Source organism: Sciurus vulgaris (assembly GCF_902686455.1).
Source record: "Sciurus vulgaris genome assembly, chromosome: 5".
NCBI lineage: Eukaryota > Metazoa > Chordata > Mammalia > Rodentia > Sciuridae > Sciurus > Sciurus vulgaris.
Window position 1 is genome coordinate 2801618 of NC_136465.1, and position 18857 is coordinate 2820474.

An 18857-nucleotide genomic window follows, 5' to 3' on the forward strand; every position below is an offset into this window, starting at 1 on the left:
AAGGGCGTCCTCCTACAGAACTGACCCCCATGACGTGCAGTGACCTCGTTCCCTTATACCAGGCCAAGCTTTTAAAGGTCGGGGCACTTTGGGGTCACCATAGGAGAGACCAGGCTTCCAGCAGAGGAAGCCCTAAGGGACAAGTCACACCCAAACTCCAGTGGCGGCTGACTACAAGGAAAGTAATTCTGGACAACAGTCTATTGGCTAGTGTGAGTGTGCTTTTGTTGAGTCATAGCTTTTTCTAGTCCTCTTTTATATCCCACTGTAAGTAAGTAAAATGATTCGGCCGTGTGACAAAGGATGCAAGATCAACGTGGATAAAAGACAATACCTGCATATGTAACGTAACACTGCGAGTCACCTCATGCACATTCCTAAGCATGCATCAGGAAACAATGAATAAATACAGGACAGAACATCAGGGGGAGGGAGCAGGGGAGGGAAGGAGGCGTGCTGGGGACTGACGGGGCAATTCGTTCCACGCATGATGATCATGTGCAAACCAAGTCCTCTGTCATGTGGGCCCATGATGCGCTGATAAAAAACATTTCAAAAGGCTGTTTGCAGTTTTCTTTTTAAATTTATTTATTTGTTTTTATTTTTACAGACTGCATTTTGATTCACTGTATACAAATGGAGGATGTCGTTTCATTTCTATGGTTGTGCCCGATGTAGATTCACCATTTGTGTAATCATGCATGTACGTAGGGTAACGATGTCTCAGTCCACCTCGTTCATGCCCCCGCCCCTCATTTCCCTCTACCTGATCTGAAGTTTTCAATATTAGCAGAAGACCAAAATGTCCACAGCCTACTCATGGTAAACCCGAGAAGTCCTTCAAACCCTTAGCCAGAGGACGAGGACAGATCTCCTAACCCACATGTCCAATGGAGCTCTGCCTTCAGGACACGGAAGGACACCCTGAGAACACCCAAGAGGGACACGATCCACAGGAACATGAGGAGTCAGTGTCCTGCACTGACGCTTGGAAGAGAAGGCGCCTCCGTTGCTCAGTGGACATTGGCCTTTCAGCCCTCAGAGACGTTCGGTGAAACCCCAGCACCGGGAGAGTGGCACGCCTGCTCTAGGCTGGCCCGGAAGGGGAGGGCAGCTGGGGAGCACCTGGAGTGGCCGCCACCGCCACACTGTGAGCCGAAACTGCAGCAGTCGGTGGCCCTCCACCTACGGGGCAGGTGCACAGCCTGCAGCAAGCCCCGCCTCAGGGCTGGGTCCCGGTCTCCCTCACGCACGTGCGCACACCATGCAGTTCACCCAAGGTAAACACCAGCATGTTCACAAAGTGTTCATGGCACTTTGTGTCATTGTCACAGGCTGAAGTGGTGAAGTGCCATCAAGAATGTGAATCAGGTGTGGCATGCTCACGCTCACAAACTTAAATGTGGGAGTGAAAAGACCGCCTCACAATCACGGCAGTGCGAGCAAGGGCACTCAGGATGCTGTGGGAAAGAAGCTCAAAGTCACACAGCACAGACGCCAGAGTCCTGTGATTCACCAAACAGGCAAGATCGGGCAATGCTGTTGGATAGCGGAGGATGGTCGCCCTTGCGATGGGACTTAGGATTTCAAGAATAAATTTGGGCCTTGGTGGCCAGTATTCTGTATCGTAACTACGCACTGAAATCCTCTGAGTTTTCAGTTTGTAAAGATGCATGGACTGTTGTATGCACACTTCTGCTTCCGTGTTTTGTTCTGCTGAACTGATTAAAAAAATAAAAACTGAAAATACTGATGCAAATGTCTCTGACGATTTCCTCTAAGAATTATTTTTACTGCCAATAATTAGTAACGTTAAAAAAAAAAAAAATTCAGTGTCATGTTTAGAAGCTCAGGGCCGGAGCTCAGTGCTGGGCTCCAGGGAGCACCTCAGTGATTCTTTCTCAGCCTCCCATTTTTGCCTGTCAAAATGGAAATGAATCATTTCCTATGGCATGGGCGTGGGGAGAAACGGATGTCACAACACAAGACGCACGGTGATCCTAGAGTCCCAGAATCAGTAACATGGGCTCTTCGCGGTCCATACCTTGCAGCTTTAGGACATGGACCTGTGTGGGCACATGCACAGGTTTCCATGAAACCTTCATGTCCATGCTGCTCAGTCAGTAATGCACAGTGGACTGAGGCCACCAGGGAAGGGTCGGCAGAGCCTCCCGTCAGGACACGCTTTCCTGCACACAAACCACCCAGCAGCCTGGCGCGTCCTGACATGGCTACATTCCAACGTTTGGAACTGCTTGATATCAACCTTCACTGGGAAATGGTATTTTCAAAGCTGGTTGCATGGTGCCATTTAACAGGTATTTCTCAGAGTAGCAATTAGGACAGAAAAGAGAAGGGCGATTGGTTTTACATACATTTTAAGAGCATAAATATGATCTATGCTTAAATCTGTGCATACACATGAGTGTATATAAACATACATTTAAACATGGAGAGAGTGAACACATAGCAAACATACTTTAGAAGCTCAAACTTTACCAAATATTCTAGCTCCCACATGATAAACAGCACTATTTATACATAAAGGTTTCAAAAGTGCTTGCTTTCCATTGAAGGCAAAGAGCAAAATGAAAGCCATTCACCAAATCTGTGTGCTCAGGGACAAAGCTCGGTGGCTCACACTCTGCTGAGTAAGCATCAGGGACTCTGCTTGCCTTTCAGACCTTTCCCATGGAAGTCTCAGCTGTTGTCTTCTCCACAGGAAAGATCCACCTCCCTTCCGCACGGTGAATACCCCAGAGGTGCCAGGTAGACCTCAGGAAGTCTTGAGGGTTTCCCTGAGGACTCCAACAAAGACACCATCGTCACCCCAAGTGGCCCATCCTCTCACAGGCCTTGGGGTCCAGGGACATAGAAATGTACCCGAGAACAACCAGTAAAATTATGTGCAGTAGGCCACGGCGCTAGCCTCAGTCCACCTTTGGCCGTCCTGGCCTCTGAAGGTCTCAACCCCGTAGTTCCTTCTTGGTACGAGTACACAGACTCTCCTTTCCACTAAAGTTACACACTGACTCCATTGGGGAATTGTTCCCATGACTGGCATTAACCTCTCTGAAATCTGAAGGTGAATAATACCTCCAATCTGGAGATCATGCACCTCCATCTTAATGCTCGATGAAGACAATATAAAAAGTCTTCGTACTCATTTGTATACATCGAAATGTGAAATATCATGACTGCAAAACTTGTTGCCCTAAAAATGATTGTTTTAATTTAAGTGCCTTTTGGATATATATGTGTGAAGAAATTTTGAGGATAAATCCATTAACCATTCGATTATAGGATGCTTAGATGTTAAGATATGTATCTACTGAAGTTATAATTACAACTGACAATAAAAATGGTCCTGAAAATATTCTGCATCTCTGTGAACTTCATGGGGGCAGGGGGACAGCTGACATTTCATTTGTAGTCCCGTCTGAGTTCAATGAGACCCTGTAGAAGAGGTGGGGGTGGCTGAGCGGCGCTCCTGACCCACGGGGGCAGGCAGGCACCTGGGTGTGCACCGTGACGCAAGCTCTTCTTCGTCTCCGAGTCCCCAGGTTTCCTGCATCTATTCCACATGTTCCTGAAAAGTGGACACTGAGGACACAAAGTGAGCCAGCCAGCTGTTCCCTTCCTCTGACAGAGTGGCGGCCAGGAGACAGGCAGCCAGGGTGCCCTGCGGAAAGCACAGCACGGCCCTGTGGCAGAAAGTGTCGGTGTTGGGAGCAGGAGTCCACATGAGGCTTCCTGGCCGAGTTAGGGCGCTGGGAATGGGGCTGTGGAAACCAATTCAGAGGGAGGAGGGCTCCACTTTTGTAAATGGCAGTTCAGTTTGGGGCAGACGTGCTTATCATTGAGATAAAGCCCAGAAAAGAAACCTGGGAAACAGGCAGAACCGGGTTCCAGGGGGCCTAGTGGCCAATCAACAGGTCTGGAACCTCAGCAGCAGAAAAGGGTTAGAGTAGGACAAGGCTTGGAGCTCTCATTCCAGATCCCTGACCTGGTGGCCATGGCACGTCCAGCAGGGACAGAAGGGTGCCAGAGTCCACAGGGCTGAAGAGAGTCAGACTGCAGGTCTCTGCACCGCAGGGAGCAAGGTGCCTGGGCACGTGGCCCAGGGGTGCCTTTCAGAGCCCAGGAGAGAAGGATGCTGGGCGCCGGGTTAGGCTGCAGGGAGGGGGCTGCGCTGTGGGTAGACCTGGAGGAAAACAGGTGTGTACTTGCCCCGTGGGGGCAGAGTGAGCAGCCCTGCCGGCCTGGTACTGCCACAGCGCGTGGGACGGGCTGAGCACACTGAGGCAGCCAGCGGAGCAGAGTCCAGGAGCGCAACACGCTCAGCACCCGCAGCTGCTCAGCACCCGCAGCGCAGACAGGCTCCTCCGACCACATGCCTTTGTCAACGAGAGCCCAGTAAGTCCTCTGTGAGCGAGAGGCTTCATTAGGAAGCTGGCGTGGGGAAGCGACACGCAGGCTCCTTACCAGGCTGTCTATTTTATGGTGTTCACAGAGAATCCTGAGGAGCCATTAGAATCAGACAGGTGTGTGAATTATAGAATCCATCTGACCTTTTCAGGGGTTTGTCGGTATTTATTGGCACACTTAGTGACATCTATATTGCTAAATGAAAATATAAAAGCTTGAAGCTGGCAAAGCAGTAGTTATAAGGACAATATCTGATCACGGGATGCCATAAATTATTTCAACCGAGCTCGAGTACGAATGTCTACTGTTCTCAGAGATGAAAATACTTCTGAAACTCCATCTAGCCAGTCCTCTCTCTCAGAGAACCACAAACAAGTGTCACTCCACCTGCAATGTCACTAGCCCACCACCCGCAGCCCCTGCGTGAGTCCGATGAGCAGCTGATCCGTCCGCTCACTCGATACCACCTCAGTTCTTTTTTTCCATTCTCCAGTCTTCTTTGCTCCTCTTCCCATCTTCAAAAGCAGAGTTTGTACATGAAGATGCAATTCTCAGGCATGGATCCACGGTGCTTGCCGAGTCCGACAGGAACTGAAATAGCATTCTCTTACAGTGAGAGCTGACTTTCTCAAAGGCGCTAAAAAAATCAGAATGCAAATGTCTCTCACCTGGCCAAAGTCTCATGGACCAAACGGTTTGCTCTTCAGCTTTTTCTACATATGCATGAGGTGTGTTGCTACTTTGTAAGTCTCTATAAAATGATCAAAAGGATACATTAAGCCAGGTGCATAAACCTCAGCAGCCAGGCGCATATCATTAATAGGACTCTAGTATCTACTTTGAGGAACATCCACGGTCCCTATGTGTCTGCCATTCCTGAAGGAGTGATCCAGAAGGTCAGCTGCTAAGTAGCCTTCTCACAGGGCCGACAGATGTTGCTCAGGTGCAGTGGGCTGCACGGTCTCTGGGACACCACTCCATGCACTGCTGAGGTTTGAAAGCAAGCCCTGGGTTGCTTGCCATGGCTGAGTGCAGTGTCTTTCCAAAAGTCTTACAAAAGTCAGTGGGGGGGATTTGGCCCATAGGCTGCAGCTGGCCATCCTTGAGGTGTCCCGTCCTCCACTACTGGCTGTTGGTAAAAGTCTCCTCCCTGAGTGACACTTGCTAAGTCATTGGTCCGTGCTGGGAAGGAACTGGCCTCACCCCTACCCCCTGGAGGGGAGGCTGAGACACAGAAGTGGAGACGCACTGTCAACCACCAGGCAGGAAGGGAGAGTATGAGACCGGCCAGCCTAACCGCAGATCTCCTCTCAGTGGTCACATCATGCCAACGTGCATCCTCTAGTGGCCACGTGCCACTAGATGTGAGGTGTCCCCAGATCCTCATGTATGAGGCAATGCAAGAAAGCTGAGAGGGGAAATGTCGGGGCTGTGAGAGGCTTACAGAATCAGTGCATTAATCCCCCATGCGGAGTAACTGGGCAGTAGCTGTGGCAGGAAGGTGTGGCAGGAGCAGTTGGGTCCCTGGGGGCATGCCTTGGGGTTTGTTTTGTCCCTGGTGAGCAGAGCTCTCTCTGCTTGCCCTTGCCACATCCTAAACTGCTTTCCTCCAGCACACTCTTTAGCTGTGATCTTCTGCCTTATCTTGGGCCCTGAAAAATGAAGTCAGCAGTCTAGGAACTAAATCTCTGAAACAGGGAGCCAAATAAACTTCTCCAGCAGTGACAAAACCGGCACAACCTGCACTCCAAGCCAGGGCTTCTCTCAGTAGCCACACCATGCCGATGCTCAAGGTGCACGGATTCACTGAGCCCACACAGCCAGACCAGATGGCCTGGCTGCCTCCCCCTGAAGAGAACTAAAACAAACAGAGCCAAGGAGTCCGCACGGACCAACTCAGAGAGGCCTGGACACGGGCACCCTGCAGACCTCAGCCACCTTTCAGTCCCTCACACTTCCTCACCTACATGTCAAGACGGGTCCACATGAGCTGAGACTCTCAGAACCAGAGGTGGGGCACTGACGTAAACAATCCTGAGGGCGAGCCTCCGCATTAGCAGAGAGCCTTCTAGCCTCCAGAAGGGCAGAAGCTCCCCATGAAGCTCAGAACCCAGGAACAGCCGTGACCTGTGAGTGAAATCTATGCCCCTGCTGCAGGAGTAGAGCCATCCAGGCGATGCGGCCTGGTCTCCCCCAGCACAGGTGATCCTTCCTGAGACCTCCTGCCAACAACAGAAGGCAGAACAGCCATTCCTTCTGGATGCACCCCAGGGCATGGAATCTACAGTCTGAAACACACACGTCTTGACAGGGAATCCTTGGAATTGGGATGGATCAGGTTCTAGAGCTCTGGTCCTCTCCCTGCCAGCATATCAGAGTCACCTGTGTGTGAATATGAATGCCCTTACCTTCCCTACACCAGCCGAGCTCCAGGGGAGTCCAATGTGAACTTTTCCAGACCTAGTGTCTCCGTCACTGAGACAGATGAGGCCTCTGCTAAGTGAGGAAGTGGCTTTGCCCAGAGATCAGAACACTTAGGTTATTTTCATTTCCCAATAAGGTAACTGGAGATGTGGCATCAGGAAAGCTATTCCACTCCTGTATGCCTCTACTTTGTCATCTGCCAGGAAGGAATTAAATACCAAACAAAGGTCTCCTTCATGCATCAATATGAAGTAAACAAAATGAAGATATCCCACGTGGCAAAAATTGTGATTTTTGAAAATAGCATTTTTAATGGGAGAGTGTACACAAAGAAAACACAGAAGATGTTTGATAGGATTCTGGTCTCATTTTTGCAGTCCAACCTCTGACAGGAGGGTTGACAAAGACCACAGAAGAGACTGGAAAATTTCACAGAGACACTTCTCTGCAATATCATAGAATTAGTATCAAAGGATCCTTTGCTTCAGTGGGTGACATAGAAAACCCATGTGTGTGCATAAAACACTTGCCATCCTATAAAACTGAATTATACCCGACCTGAACCCTTCAAAGCAAAGATAAGTGAGGACACTAAGCCAAGAGGGCCCAAGAGGGCCCAAGAGGGTACTGCTCAATGCAGCCCAGTACCAAGCCGTTAGCACTGGCATCTTCCAGGCCAGAACGTGCACCCAGACTGGAAGGCGTCGACGCCTCAGCTGAGGGTGCTGGCAGCCAGCTCGCTAGGGGAGCCCATCTCATCCCATGGGAACCTTTTTTTTCACCTTAATGCAATGTTCCTGTGCAAATGCATAATTAAAAAGGAGTGCCATTTAAGAGGTGATTATCTGTTAGTTCAGATGAAACACAAAGCGCTGGGCCAGCCCCCTTCTGACCTTGTCATGCCTCTTGTTGTATCGAGTACCAGCTGGAGAAAGCTGAGCTAATAATGGCCCAGCTGCATCATCTAACGAGATCTTTGTGAGACAAACAAGGTCAAGTGCTCTATCGTGTGGAGTATTAATCTCACTGTGCACTGAGAGAGAGGTAGAGACTGCCGGGGATGATGGCCCGCTGGCTGGAGACCCTGCCCAGTCCCAGCCTGCAGGACAGCCTGCAGACTGCCCACCCTGGGACACGCAGCACTTCTAAAAGCAGCAGAGATGGGGGTTACTCCGGACATGAATGCCCATCCTTACAAAGGACGCTATTTCAGAGCTTTGAGTATCAGTGATCTTTGTCATGAACAGATGCATATATTTATACCACTTAGTTTTATGTAAGGATAAATGTTATTAATAGCATTCTTAAAATGAAAGCTTACCTCACTTAAATCACATGTATTTAAAGTTCACCAAAAGTGCTTATACACCCATCCAACCACCAAAATTAGTGTAATTTAGTACACCAACTCTGCCTTTTATCTTTTGATGATCGATTCTTTACTTCCTACAAAATAGAAGTCTACCTCCAAATTCAATTCAACAATTCAAATGTCAACCCCTGCCCCTGTATAAAGAAGAAAAGATTAAGGATTTCTTCAAGATTACTTTATAAAGAATAATCAATCAAATTGAATAATAAATTGCACTGACCAAAAGTTTCTTAAATGTTTCTTTTCCAGAAGGTCATAATCCTTAGTTTCAGGGGCTTAAGAAAAAAAAAAAAAAAACTTTCAAAGTATTATGACATTAAAGCAAATTTGATTAGTTTTCTCTTTTAAATATTTTGCTAAAAAGTAGCATATTCCAGAGCATACCCATTTGTTGATATGCTTTTAATCTTATAATATCTGAAAAGCTCATAAGACCATGAGTCCACTCAGCTGAAAGTGAGGAGGCACTGGGGACATTGGAGCCACTGCTGCCCGTCTACCAAGAGGCCTGGGCCCTTGTGTGTGGAGGCTGAGTGCATCACCTTCCCGAGCACACAAAGGACATCGGTAAAACATGGGAGTTTGATCCTCTTCTCCTGTGAATTCTCATTTTACTGTGGTCTAACTTATAACCACAATGAAACTTTATCAAAGGTAAGAGACACTGATATTCAAAAATTACTTTCTGAATTACTACATTATGGTTTTAGTTCAGGAAAAATTAGATCACGCAATAACATACTTTTATAATTTATTATTAGATATATGGATCATAAGTTTCTTTGCAGCATCTTTATTGCTACAGTATCACCTTCCCCAGGAAAGACTCAATTTTACTTGTAATAAAAGACAAGAAATATTGATACTGATCCGATCCACAAATAAACATCAGGCGCGTTCCTAGGTGTGAGCTAAGCCATCTACCTGAAATGTCTCACCGTGGAGGGCTGCATGCACCACTTCCGTGGCCCCGGCCGAGCCTGTGCTGTTCAGCAGCCGTTTTGCTGGAGAAGGAAGGTACAGCTGACCCATGCCTGTCCTGTGAGGAGCCCAGTGCAGACATGAGGCCCCGCAACTGTGGGGCTGAAGCAGGTCTCACGTTCTCAAGTCCATCTGCTCAGCAGCCTCCTGCCCCTCAGGACTCCTCCTCCTGAGAGGGGTCCCAGCTCTGCACCTCCACAGTCATGTGACTTGGGCACATCAATCACATCTTCACAGAGGACAGTTATTGCTATACTTACTGTTTCTACATATGATTGGCCAAGTTATCAGAATGCCAACCCCTTAAGATTTTAGCATCTTCCAAAGTTCAACAGGATAACGTCCATTACGTTAGTATTGACGTATGAAAGCAGCAAAGCCACCACACTGAGATAGGTGGCCTTTGGGTACGTGCTGCTTCTGTGTGTGCTTAGGACACTTCTGCGCATTGAGGCAACTGACATGTTTGATCCAAGACCCTATCAGCAAGGGAAAGACAGCCCAGAGGACACGGTCTCAGACTGCTCCTACCATGCAGGTCTCTTTCATAAGCTTAAACTGAAGAGTCGAGGTCAGACGTTTACTCAGACGCCAAGTGCTCAGTAACCCAGCACAGCACCCCTTGCACTCACCCATGGGTGCTGCAAAGGGAAAGGGAAGTGACCACCCCTGGAGAAGGCAGGGAAGACGGTTTGCTTTCTATGCCTCAGTGTTCAGCACTCAAGTCATGGGAGGGGGAGCTCCCCCGATGCTTGTGACTCTCTGGCCTTCAAACCTCACTCGCTGAGGCCCCAGCAGGCTCACAGGGCATCCTCACAGGGCACACAAGGTTCTGTGTATGGGAATCCTGCAAAACAAGACATTCTAAGCACCCCTAAGACGGTTCCCACTCCAATCTGACTTTCCCTCGGCTGTGGCTCAGTCTGCGTTTGCTTGGTGTGGAGTGGGGTGTGGGGAGATCAGGAATGGACTTGAGTTACTCACGCCGTTTGCCTTCCCATCCTGAGTAACGAGATATGGCTAGGCGTCCAACCACAGTGTGCACAGTTGGCTCCACCAAGTCTTGATGGCCAAGTACAAGGGCAGAGCCACTGCAGCATGAGAATGTGTTCTCAGGGACGGTCACCAGGGGAAAGTGGGAAGAGGAAGGTTGAGAGGAACAGAGCCAGATGCTTGTCTGTGAAGTGAGCCTGACGGAATTTTCTCAAGTCAGACCACAGAGTAAAAATACACTTGACTTTACAATCATGGTTCAGCTGCTACCCTGAAAACGACTTGCCAATAACAGTGAAAATGAGGGGTAAACAAGTATGACCAGGGAGGTGGAATGATCCTTTTAACCTCTTAAGGAAAGTAGGGCGACATCGTCCCCAAACTGAAGCTGTGGGAAAACACGTTAGGGGTGTGTCCATGGTGGAATGATCACACAGTCCTTTTCAGGTATCTTCACGTGCTCCTGACGTGCTCCTGACGTGCTCCTGACGTGCTCCTGACGTCTTAGATAGGGCTCACGTCTTTAGAGGTGTGATTCGCTCTGCATTCTTATCTTACACTAAAGAGAACAGTCACGTCCAAACCTAATATCATTATTCTAGACCTTTTTTCTTTAAGTCTCCCTAGATCACATGCTCCTCAGGATTTCAACAGTCTCAATCATCATCTAGTAATTATCATGGCTGTTCTTAGTCTTGCTCTAAAGAAAGAAAAAGCAAAATCAGAACATTTATTCAAATCTTTTTCCTTACAAATGGAATTTTAAAACACTATGAGACCACAGGCAAACGCCCCCTCTGCTGCTTGTGTGCTGGGCTCTCCCTGTGCACGGTCCACTGGCTGGGAGCCTGTGGGGTCCCCCACTTCTGCAGCGAGTGGCTTCTGCAGCACACGGGACCAGCACCCCTGGTAGTTCTGACATTCCTGAAGAGCAGCATGAACATTAGTCCAATTCACAAAAACGGTATGGTACTACCTTGAGCCCTCCAAGGTAGGATGGCAGACACCTGTCCCATTTATCCAGTTTTTAAAAATATTTCGGAGACATCCCTGCCCAGCCAATGCACCCAAAATAGGTTTTCAGCTCTCTATTGATTTGTTGCCTGCATGGGCTATTTACAGGAAAATACATGCTCAGCACTGGGCTGAAGAAGCCTCAGTGTTAATGCCAACAAGAGAGTCTAATTGGAAAGGGCATTGATCCTCTTTCCTGCCTCCAACCATATGAATTACTTTCTTGATTAACTGAATTACAGAGGAAGCGCCTCCTGCTTCACGTGCCAACTAGAAGTGCACATGGCTGGTAAATATGTAGGTGCCCTGATTTAGATTTGCTGGCAATGGTTTGCTCGGGCTCTATTTAAAGGGAACATCGTTTCCCCACCTGTCTTACAAATCCTGGAATTGCAGTGGATTCCCAGCATCCAGTAGCACCGTGTGGATGAGACTTCATTTTCCACATGAGGAAGGGCGTGCCTGGGAAAGACATCCCTCCTTCTCCCACTTGAAGCCAGCCTGATGGAGCGGCTGGAGAGGTGCTGCTGGGTTCACAGCTTCCATGGACCACAGGTCCCAGCTTCAACGTCCAACCTGCAGGCTCTGGACACCCCGCCTGAGCAGAGCTCCTGAGTCACCTGACACTGACTTCAGCCCTAATCACAAACTCACAGACACCAGTAACATTTCCTATACATTAAAACATAGGTGTTTAAACTAAAATAACTGATTTTCAGTCACAACTGTGACTTATAATACAAAGAACATCTGCTGCATGCTACTTATTTATGTTTTGGAAAAAAGTGCATTTATACAGTATTAAGACAGACTTATGTTTAATGCCACAGCTGATGATTTATAACATAGGGGATGATTTCTTTGTATACTAGACTGAATGCTCTATGATGGCATTTTTTGCCTATTAATACCATATTATAGACCCCCAAATTTTAAATCTTAACAGAAATAAAAGAGAAAATCAGTATTATTAGGGCTGTTATCAATAGGTATCCTTGTCAAATAAACATGTTCTTAAAGGACATGAACATATTTAACATGTATACATGGACTCATCTTTTCAATCCCTAAACATGTTTTTCTTGGTAAAATCTCAAAGAGAATAATCGTATGGTAATTTTGTAAGCATTAGGTTTTATACAGGCAATTACAGTTTAAGCAGAGTGTTTGCTCTGGGACCTGGGTGCTTGCTTGTTTATTTTTACAGTCATCCATAATATGCTCACTCGAGGTGTGCTTGCTGGAGTCTTGATTCTCCACCTGTGAATTATTCCAACATGCAAACCACAGCTCAACGGGGAGATTTCCGGCAGAGCCAGCAGCTGAACCTCACACCCACATGACCTGAATATGCTGTGCTCCTCTTTCTTTTTTCCTTACACTGGTTTATTTATTTTTGATTGGCGATTTTTCTGCATATACATAAAGGTAGAATTTACATTTACACATGCACATAGTGTGATTTTGTTAAATTCATCCTGAATTTCTTCCCTTTTCTTCTTCCTCTCTCCCTCTTCATCCCCTTCTACTCCACTGATCTTCCTTATATCATTACTATATCTGACTCTCATTTGTTTTTCTTATTTTGTGCAACATTCTACATATGCAAGAAAGCATTCCACTCTTGAGTTTCTGAGCCTGGCTTATTTCTCTCAGCAGAGAATGATGTTTTCCACTTCCATTCATTTACCAGCAAATATCATAATTTCATTCTCCTTTATGGCAGAGGTAAAACTCCATTGTGTATACATACCGCATTTTCTTAATCTATTTATTGAAGGGAATATGGATTGGTTCTATAATTTGGCTGTTGTGAATTTTGCTGCTATAAACATTGATGGGGCCTCATGTAGAATGTGATTTTAGTTCTTTTGGATAAATACCAAGTAGTGGATCCATTCCTAGTTTTTTTGTGGAATCTCCATACTGCTTTCCAGAGTGGTGTCCTAATTTGCAGTCCCAACAACAATATGATTTCACCATTCCCCCACATCTTTGCCAGCATTTATTATTTATGTTCTTGATCATTGTCATTCTGACTGAGGGAGATGGAATCTTAGTATAGTTTTGATTTGCATTTCCCTGATTGCTAGAGATGTTGAACATTATTTCATGTATTTGTTGGCCATTTGTGTTTCTTCTTTTGAGAAAAGTCTGTTTAGTCCTGTTGTCCATTTATTGATTGGGCTTTTTTTTCTTGGTGTTAAGTTTTTTTGAATTCTTTATATATTCTGGATACTAATCTCATGTCAGAGGACTAACTGGAAAAATTCTGCTCCCAATCTGTGCACTCACACTTCATGTTCTTAATTGTTTGCTTTACTGCACAAAATCTTTCAATTTGATGTAGCTGACTTAGTTTTATGTATTATTCTTCTACCATTTGTAAACTTTGAGTTTTCATGTCTCTTTTTGATGCACTTTGATTTGACTTATGTGCAGGGTGAGTTTTAGGGACCTTTCATTCTTTTATATAAGAATATTCAGTTTTCCCACCACCATTTCTTAAAAAGATTGTCTTTTCTTCAATATGGTTATGCACCTTTGTCATATATCAGATGACTCTAGGAATGTGGGTCTGTGTCTTCTATTCTATTACATTGGTTTTCATGTCTATTTCAATGCCCGTACCATGCTGTTCTTGTTACTATAGCTCTGTATTATAATTTGAGATCAGGTATTGTGATGCCTCCTTGTGGCTCGATACTGCTTTGGTTATTCTGGGCTCCTTATTCTTTCAAAGGAATTTAAGCACTATTTTTTTCTAGTTCTGTAAAAATTGTCATTGACATTTTGACAGGGATTGCATGCATGAAATCTACATATTGCTTTTTGGTAGTATGACCACTTTGACAATATTAATTCTGCATATCTATGAACATGGGAGGTCTTTCCATCTTCTAAGGTCTTCTCCAATTACTCTTTTCAGTGTTCTATAATTGTCATTGCAGAAATCTTTCTCCTCCTTGATTAGATTAATTTCAAAGTATTTGTTTTGAGGTTATTGTGAATGGGTTAGTTTTTTCTAATTTCTTCTTTAGCAGAAATCACTGTTGGAGTATAGGAAAGCTACTAATTTATGAATACTTGTTTCTTACTACTTTTCTAAATGTATTGATGAACTCTCGAAGTTTCTGATAAAGTTTCTTGGGTCTACTATATATAGAATCATGTCATCAGCAAACAGATAATTTGACTTATTTTTATTTTCCTATTTGTATCCTTTAATTTACTTCTCTTGCTTAATTGCTCTGGCTAGAGTTTCAAGGACAGAACTGGTGAGAGTGAGCATCCTTGTCTTGTTCCTGAATGTAGAGGCAATGCTTTCAGTTGTTCTCCGTTCAGTATGATGTTGGTTTTGGGTTTGTTATAGTTACCCTTCACTATGTTAAGTTTCCTCTATCTCTAGTTTCTCTATTGCTTTAAACATAAATGGGTCCTGGACTTTGTCAAATGCTTTTCCTCCAGCTACTGCAATAATCATGTGATTCTTGTCCTTAAGTTATTTAAGTGGTTAATTATGTTTATTGATTTTCATGTGTTAAACCAATGTTGCATCCCTGGGATGAAACCCTCTTTATCATGGTGTACTATCTTATTGATGTTTTGAATAAAGTTTGCTAATATTTTATTAAGAACTCTTCTAGTGTTTCCAGTTTATTGGGGTACAAACTTTCAAAACAGTTTCTAATTATCCTGTCAATTACAGAAGCGTCTGTGATGATATCTCCTTTTTCATCTCTAATTTTATTGTTTTTGGGTTTTGCTCTGCTTTTGTTAGTTTGGCTGCAGGTTCATTAATCTTATTTATCTTTTTGAAGAATCAACTTTTTGATGCTTTGATCCTATTTATTGCTTTTTTATTCTCAATCTCATTAATTTCAGCTCTGATCTGAATTATTTCCCATCTTCTACTGATTTATTAATTATTTTATTCCTCCTGTCTAAGGCCTTGAGGTGGAGCATAAGCTTATTTATTTAGGATAAATTTTTTTTAATGTAGGAACTGAATGCTATAAACTTTCCTCTTATATCTGCCTTTATACTGTCCCAGAGATTGTGATATGTTGTATCTCTGTTCTCATTAGTTTGTAAGACTTTGATTTCTCCCCCTCATTTCTTCTATTATCCATTTTTCATTTAAAAGAGTATTGTTCAATCTCCATGTTTTTATGTGGTTTCTATTATTTTTCTTGCTGTTGGTTTCTAGTTTCATTCCATTATGATCTGATAGGATGCATGGAATTATTCAATATTTTTATATTTACTATGGCTTACAAAAACATGGAATGCTTCATAAATTTGCATGTTTGGCTCCAATTTTAGCATATTTGCAGGCAAAGTGTGCCTGCACGTGCCATTCTTCCTGGAGAAGCACCTTCCCAAGTACTTTTGGTCATGCCCCAAAGAGAAGGTCCATCTCACACCCTCACATTATTATATAACATTTGGTGCCCTAAATATTGCTTTCAGAAAATGAAAGGAACAAATATATGGAGATCTGTGGACTCACCGGTGAGGTCTGGCAAGGTGAACTGCAGTTCATAACTTCCTGTGACCCATCCTCAGCCCAGGAGAGCCTGGTGTGAGTGCCACATTGGCACAATTTAGTCAATGCTGTGTTTAAGGGACAATGAGAATATCCTGAGCCACAGGAGAAAACACTTCCAATTCTACAGCCACCACCCGCTGGTTGATGCCACCAGCAGTTCCCAAATCCATCATTGCAACTCTGTCTTCCTGTGGGTGACCTCCCCCTGGGGAACGTGCACAAACCAAGGTCCAGGTTTCTATATCCTTCCTTTACTCAGCTAACAAAACACTGAGGACTAAAAGTCCACAGAAAGAGTCCAGAGAGAGTCTCTGTACATGGGAAAGCCTACTGGCAGTGATTCAGAAATGATGAGCACTTAGGGGAAGCAGATTCAATGAAATGTCATCAAATAAGGTCCCCATTAATTAACTTAGAAACAGCAAAACAGATGGAAACAGCAAGTATCTGATCAGAGTCTGAGAGGATAGTCTCATTGTAACACCAAGTTCAAACCAAGAAAAATGTCCTTCCTGTCACCTGATTCATTTTGACATTTAGTTCTCTAAGGACACAACCTCTCTCTCACAAATTACTTCATCAATATTCCCAACGAAACCCCGTGCTCATCACCTTCTGGCGCCAGTTCCAGCGGCGCTGCTCTTGAGAGCCGAATCCTCCTCTGGATCTGATTTTCTTCCCTTGCTAAATGGAATTATCACACTGGAAATACTCTCCAGCTCCTCTCAGGGGGTCCTGGGATGCTGCTGCCCTGGCAGGTGGCCAGGCGACTTGAACCAGTTTTCTAAGTGTTGATGAGGTGAGGATCAGCCAGACAATGGAGGCGGAAAGTCACTAGAACACAGTGGGAGGTCCCAGTCTGTCCTTCACAGGGACTCCGTGGCACCGTAGGGTCCCCAGGGGTCTTGCTATCTGCTCAGGATGAGAGTTTGGTGAATCCCACATCTGGCCAGGTTCCTCTCACATCAACTTGACCTGGAAGTGATTCCCACCTTCCAATGCTGCCCAGGTCTCTTCTAAATCATGTCTGTTGTTAAATTTTTATTCAATCTATGATCTTAAAATCATGCAAATGTAAAATTAAGAATGCTTACAGGTTGTATTTAGTTAGAAAATATAAAAACAAATGGAAACAAAATTGTTAGTAGAAGAATGTGCTGAACCTTAAGGAACGATAAATCGTCACTCGGAACGGATGGAGGCAGCAGAAGCCATCGGCGCACTCCTCAGGGCGACATCACGACCAGCTGCTTCAGAATACCCACAGCTCCTCACACCCGAGACACCCGCCACCTCCGTGGGGGCACATGTGCATTCATGCTGCTGGTTCACCCCCACCCTTGCTCCAGCTGACCCGAGGGCGTGAAGGCAGAGCTGCAGAACCCTAACCATGCCAAGAACGTGAGCATGCCGAGGCTCACAGGAGACGGGTATGTCATCATGGAGGGAAACATGACGTCCAAGTCAAACCACTGAGCTCAGCAGAATTCCTCGCAGTATACAGACCCTGGTTTCCAAGTGCTTTTCACACCATATAAATGGTGTATCCACAGTTAGCGTACGTAAGGAAAGAGAACCAGCAGGCGACACACGTTTCTCACTGGGTGGACCAGTTCCCACCAGCTGAGTCAGCTGATCACAGATCCCCGGGCCGTCCAGTTAGGAGCTTAAACCTGGAGAAACCATCCTCATACTCAGCCAATGCAGACAGGTCAGATGTGATGGGTGCCAGAAGCATGAGCACAGATGGTCATCCACAAACAGTGTAAGTGCAGCTGGAGGTCTGCACTTACATAGTAATATGAATAATATCATAGATGTCCTAATTGTACAGAACAAAATGTTCCAGAGATTACTTTGGGGTCTATAATATCTCAGGCCTAAAATGATAAACAAATCTATACTGCACTAAAATATGAAGACATAAAAAGCTGTCAGGAAGCTGAATGATTATTAATTCCAAGTTGCATCCACGAATCATCTTGAATTCATATTGTATCATGGTAACTGCTGACTTGTCTCAACTTTGAATTTGAACTTCTGACTTCAGAATGGACAGGTGTACAATTCATGCACGGAGCAACTTGCATGCTTTGCTGCAACTGAGTGGTTTTATAACAATCTGAAGCATTCTGTCCCTGAGACACTGAGCCTTCCCTCAATTCAATCAGTAAGTCTCCGAGTGCCTACTGAACTTCCGGGGTGCAGCTGATGTGCCCCACGGTGGCCACCATCAGGGAGACAGGTCTAGAGGCTTGGAGACTCTTCAAGAATGTCAGCCCTTGGACTTTCATGTGAACAACCAAAGCAAGCAAGGTCGAGCGGTCTACACTCTGGGGCTAGAATGTGTGCTAGAAGCCACAGGCAGAGGTGCTGGGGAGCGCCCGGAGGTCAGCAGGTCCTGGGACACACAGAGACTTCCTCTTCAGTTAGAAGCACGTATGCTGTCTGGAGGGCGTCAGGTAGCAGGGACTCAGAGGCTGCCAAATTCACGGGCAGCACTCACAGCCCAGAGGAGGGCCAGACAGAAATGTGGAGAGGACCCAAGAGGCACGGGAGGCTGCCCTGGGTGTCTGGCAGCCCAGAGGAGGGAGCCCAGCTCCTCTGAGAGCAGGAACCTGGCCTCGGCACAGGCTGCCCAGAGAGCTGTGATGCCGCGTGGGGCCTGGGCTGGTGGTGTGTGGCCTGGGGCGGCCAGGGCTGTGAGGTGTCAGGGGCAGCAGTGCCCGGGAGCTCCGCAGCAGGGATTGTGCATGGGGGACGGGGTGGGGCTCACCAGAAACCAGCCTCGGGGGACCTTGGGTTTGGTTCCTGTCCTGAGGGGATGGGGAGAAACAAAACGTTGTTTAAAGCGGGTTGGCGCAGTGGGCGTCCTTTCCCTAAGGGTCAGTGGGCTCCAATGTGAGCGTCTGCGGAAAGGAGGAGACTGAGGAACCGGTTACGTGTGGGGCTTTTGTGACGATTAATGACTGTGGTAAGTCCAGTGGTGCCTGAACAATTGTGGGGTGGTCCGGGGCACAGTTCCGAATGGGCACAAAGGTGACGGTGGGCACCACATCTCAGGACAGTCCTGCTGCCGCCTTCAAGCCTGCT

The 18857-nt window shown here is 46.0% G+C and overlaps 1 protein-coding gene across 1 annotated transcript in view; it reads right to left on the reverse strand.

Moving 5' to 3' along the window:
* LOC306662305 (CUB and sushi domain-containing protein 1-like) overlaps positions 1 to 18857 on the reverse strand; it is a gene marked incomplete at both ends in the record, with an annotated part of 367327 nt that overhangs the window by 258936 nt on the left and 89534 nt on the right. The gene's annotated exons all lie outside the window — the stretch shown is intronic.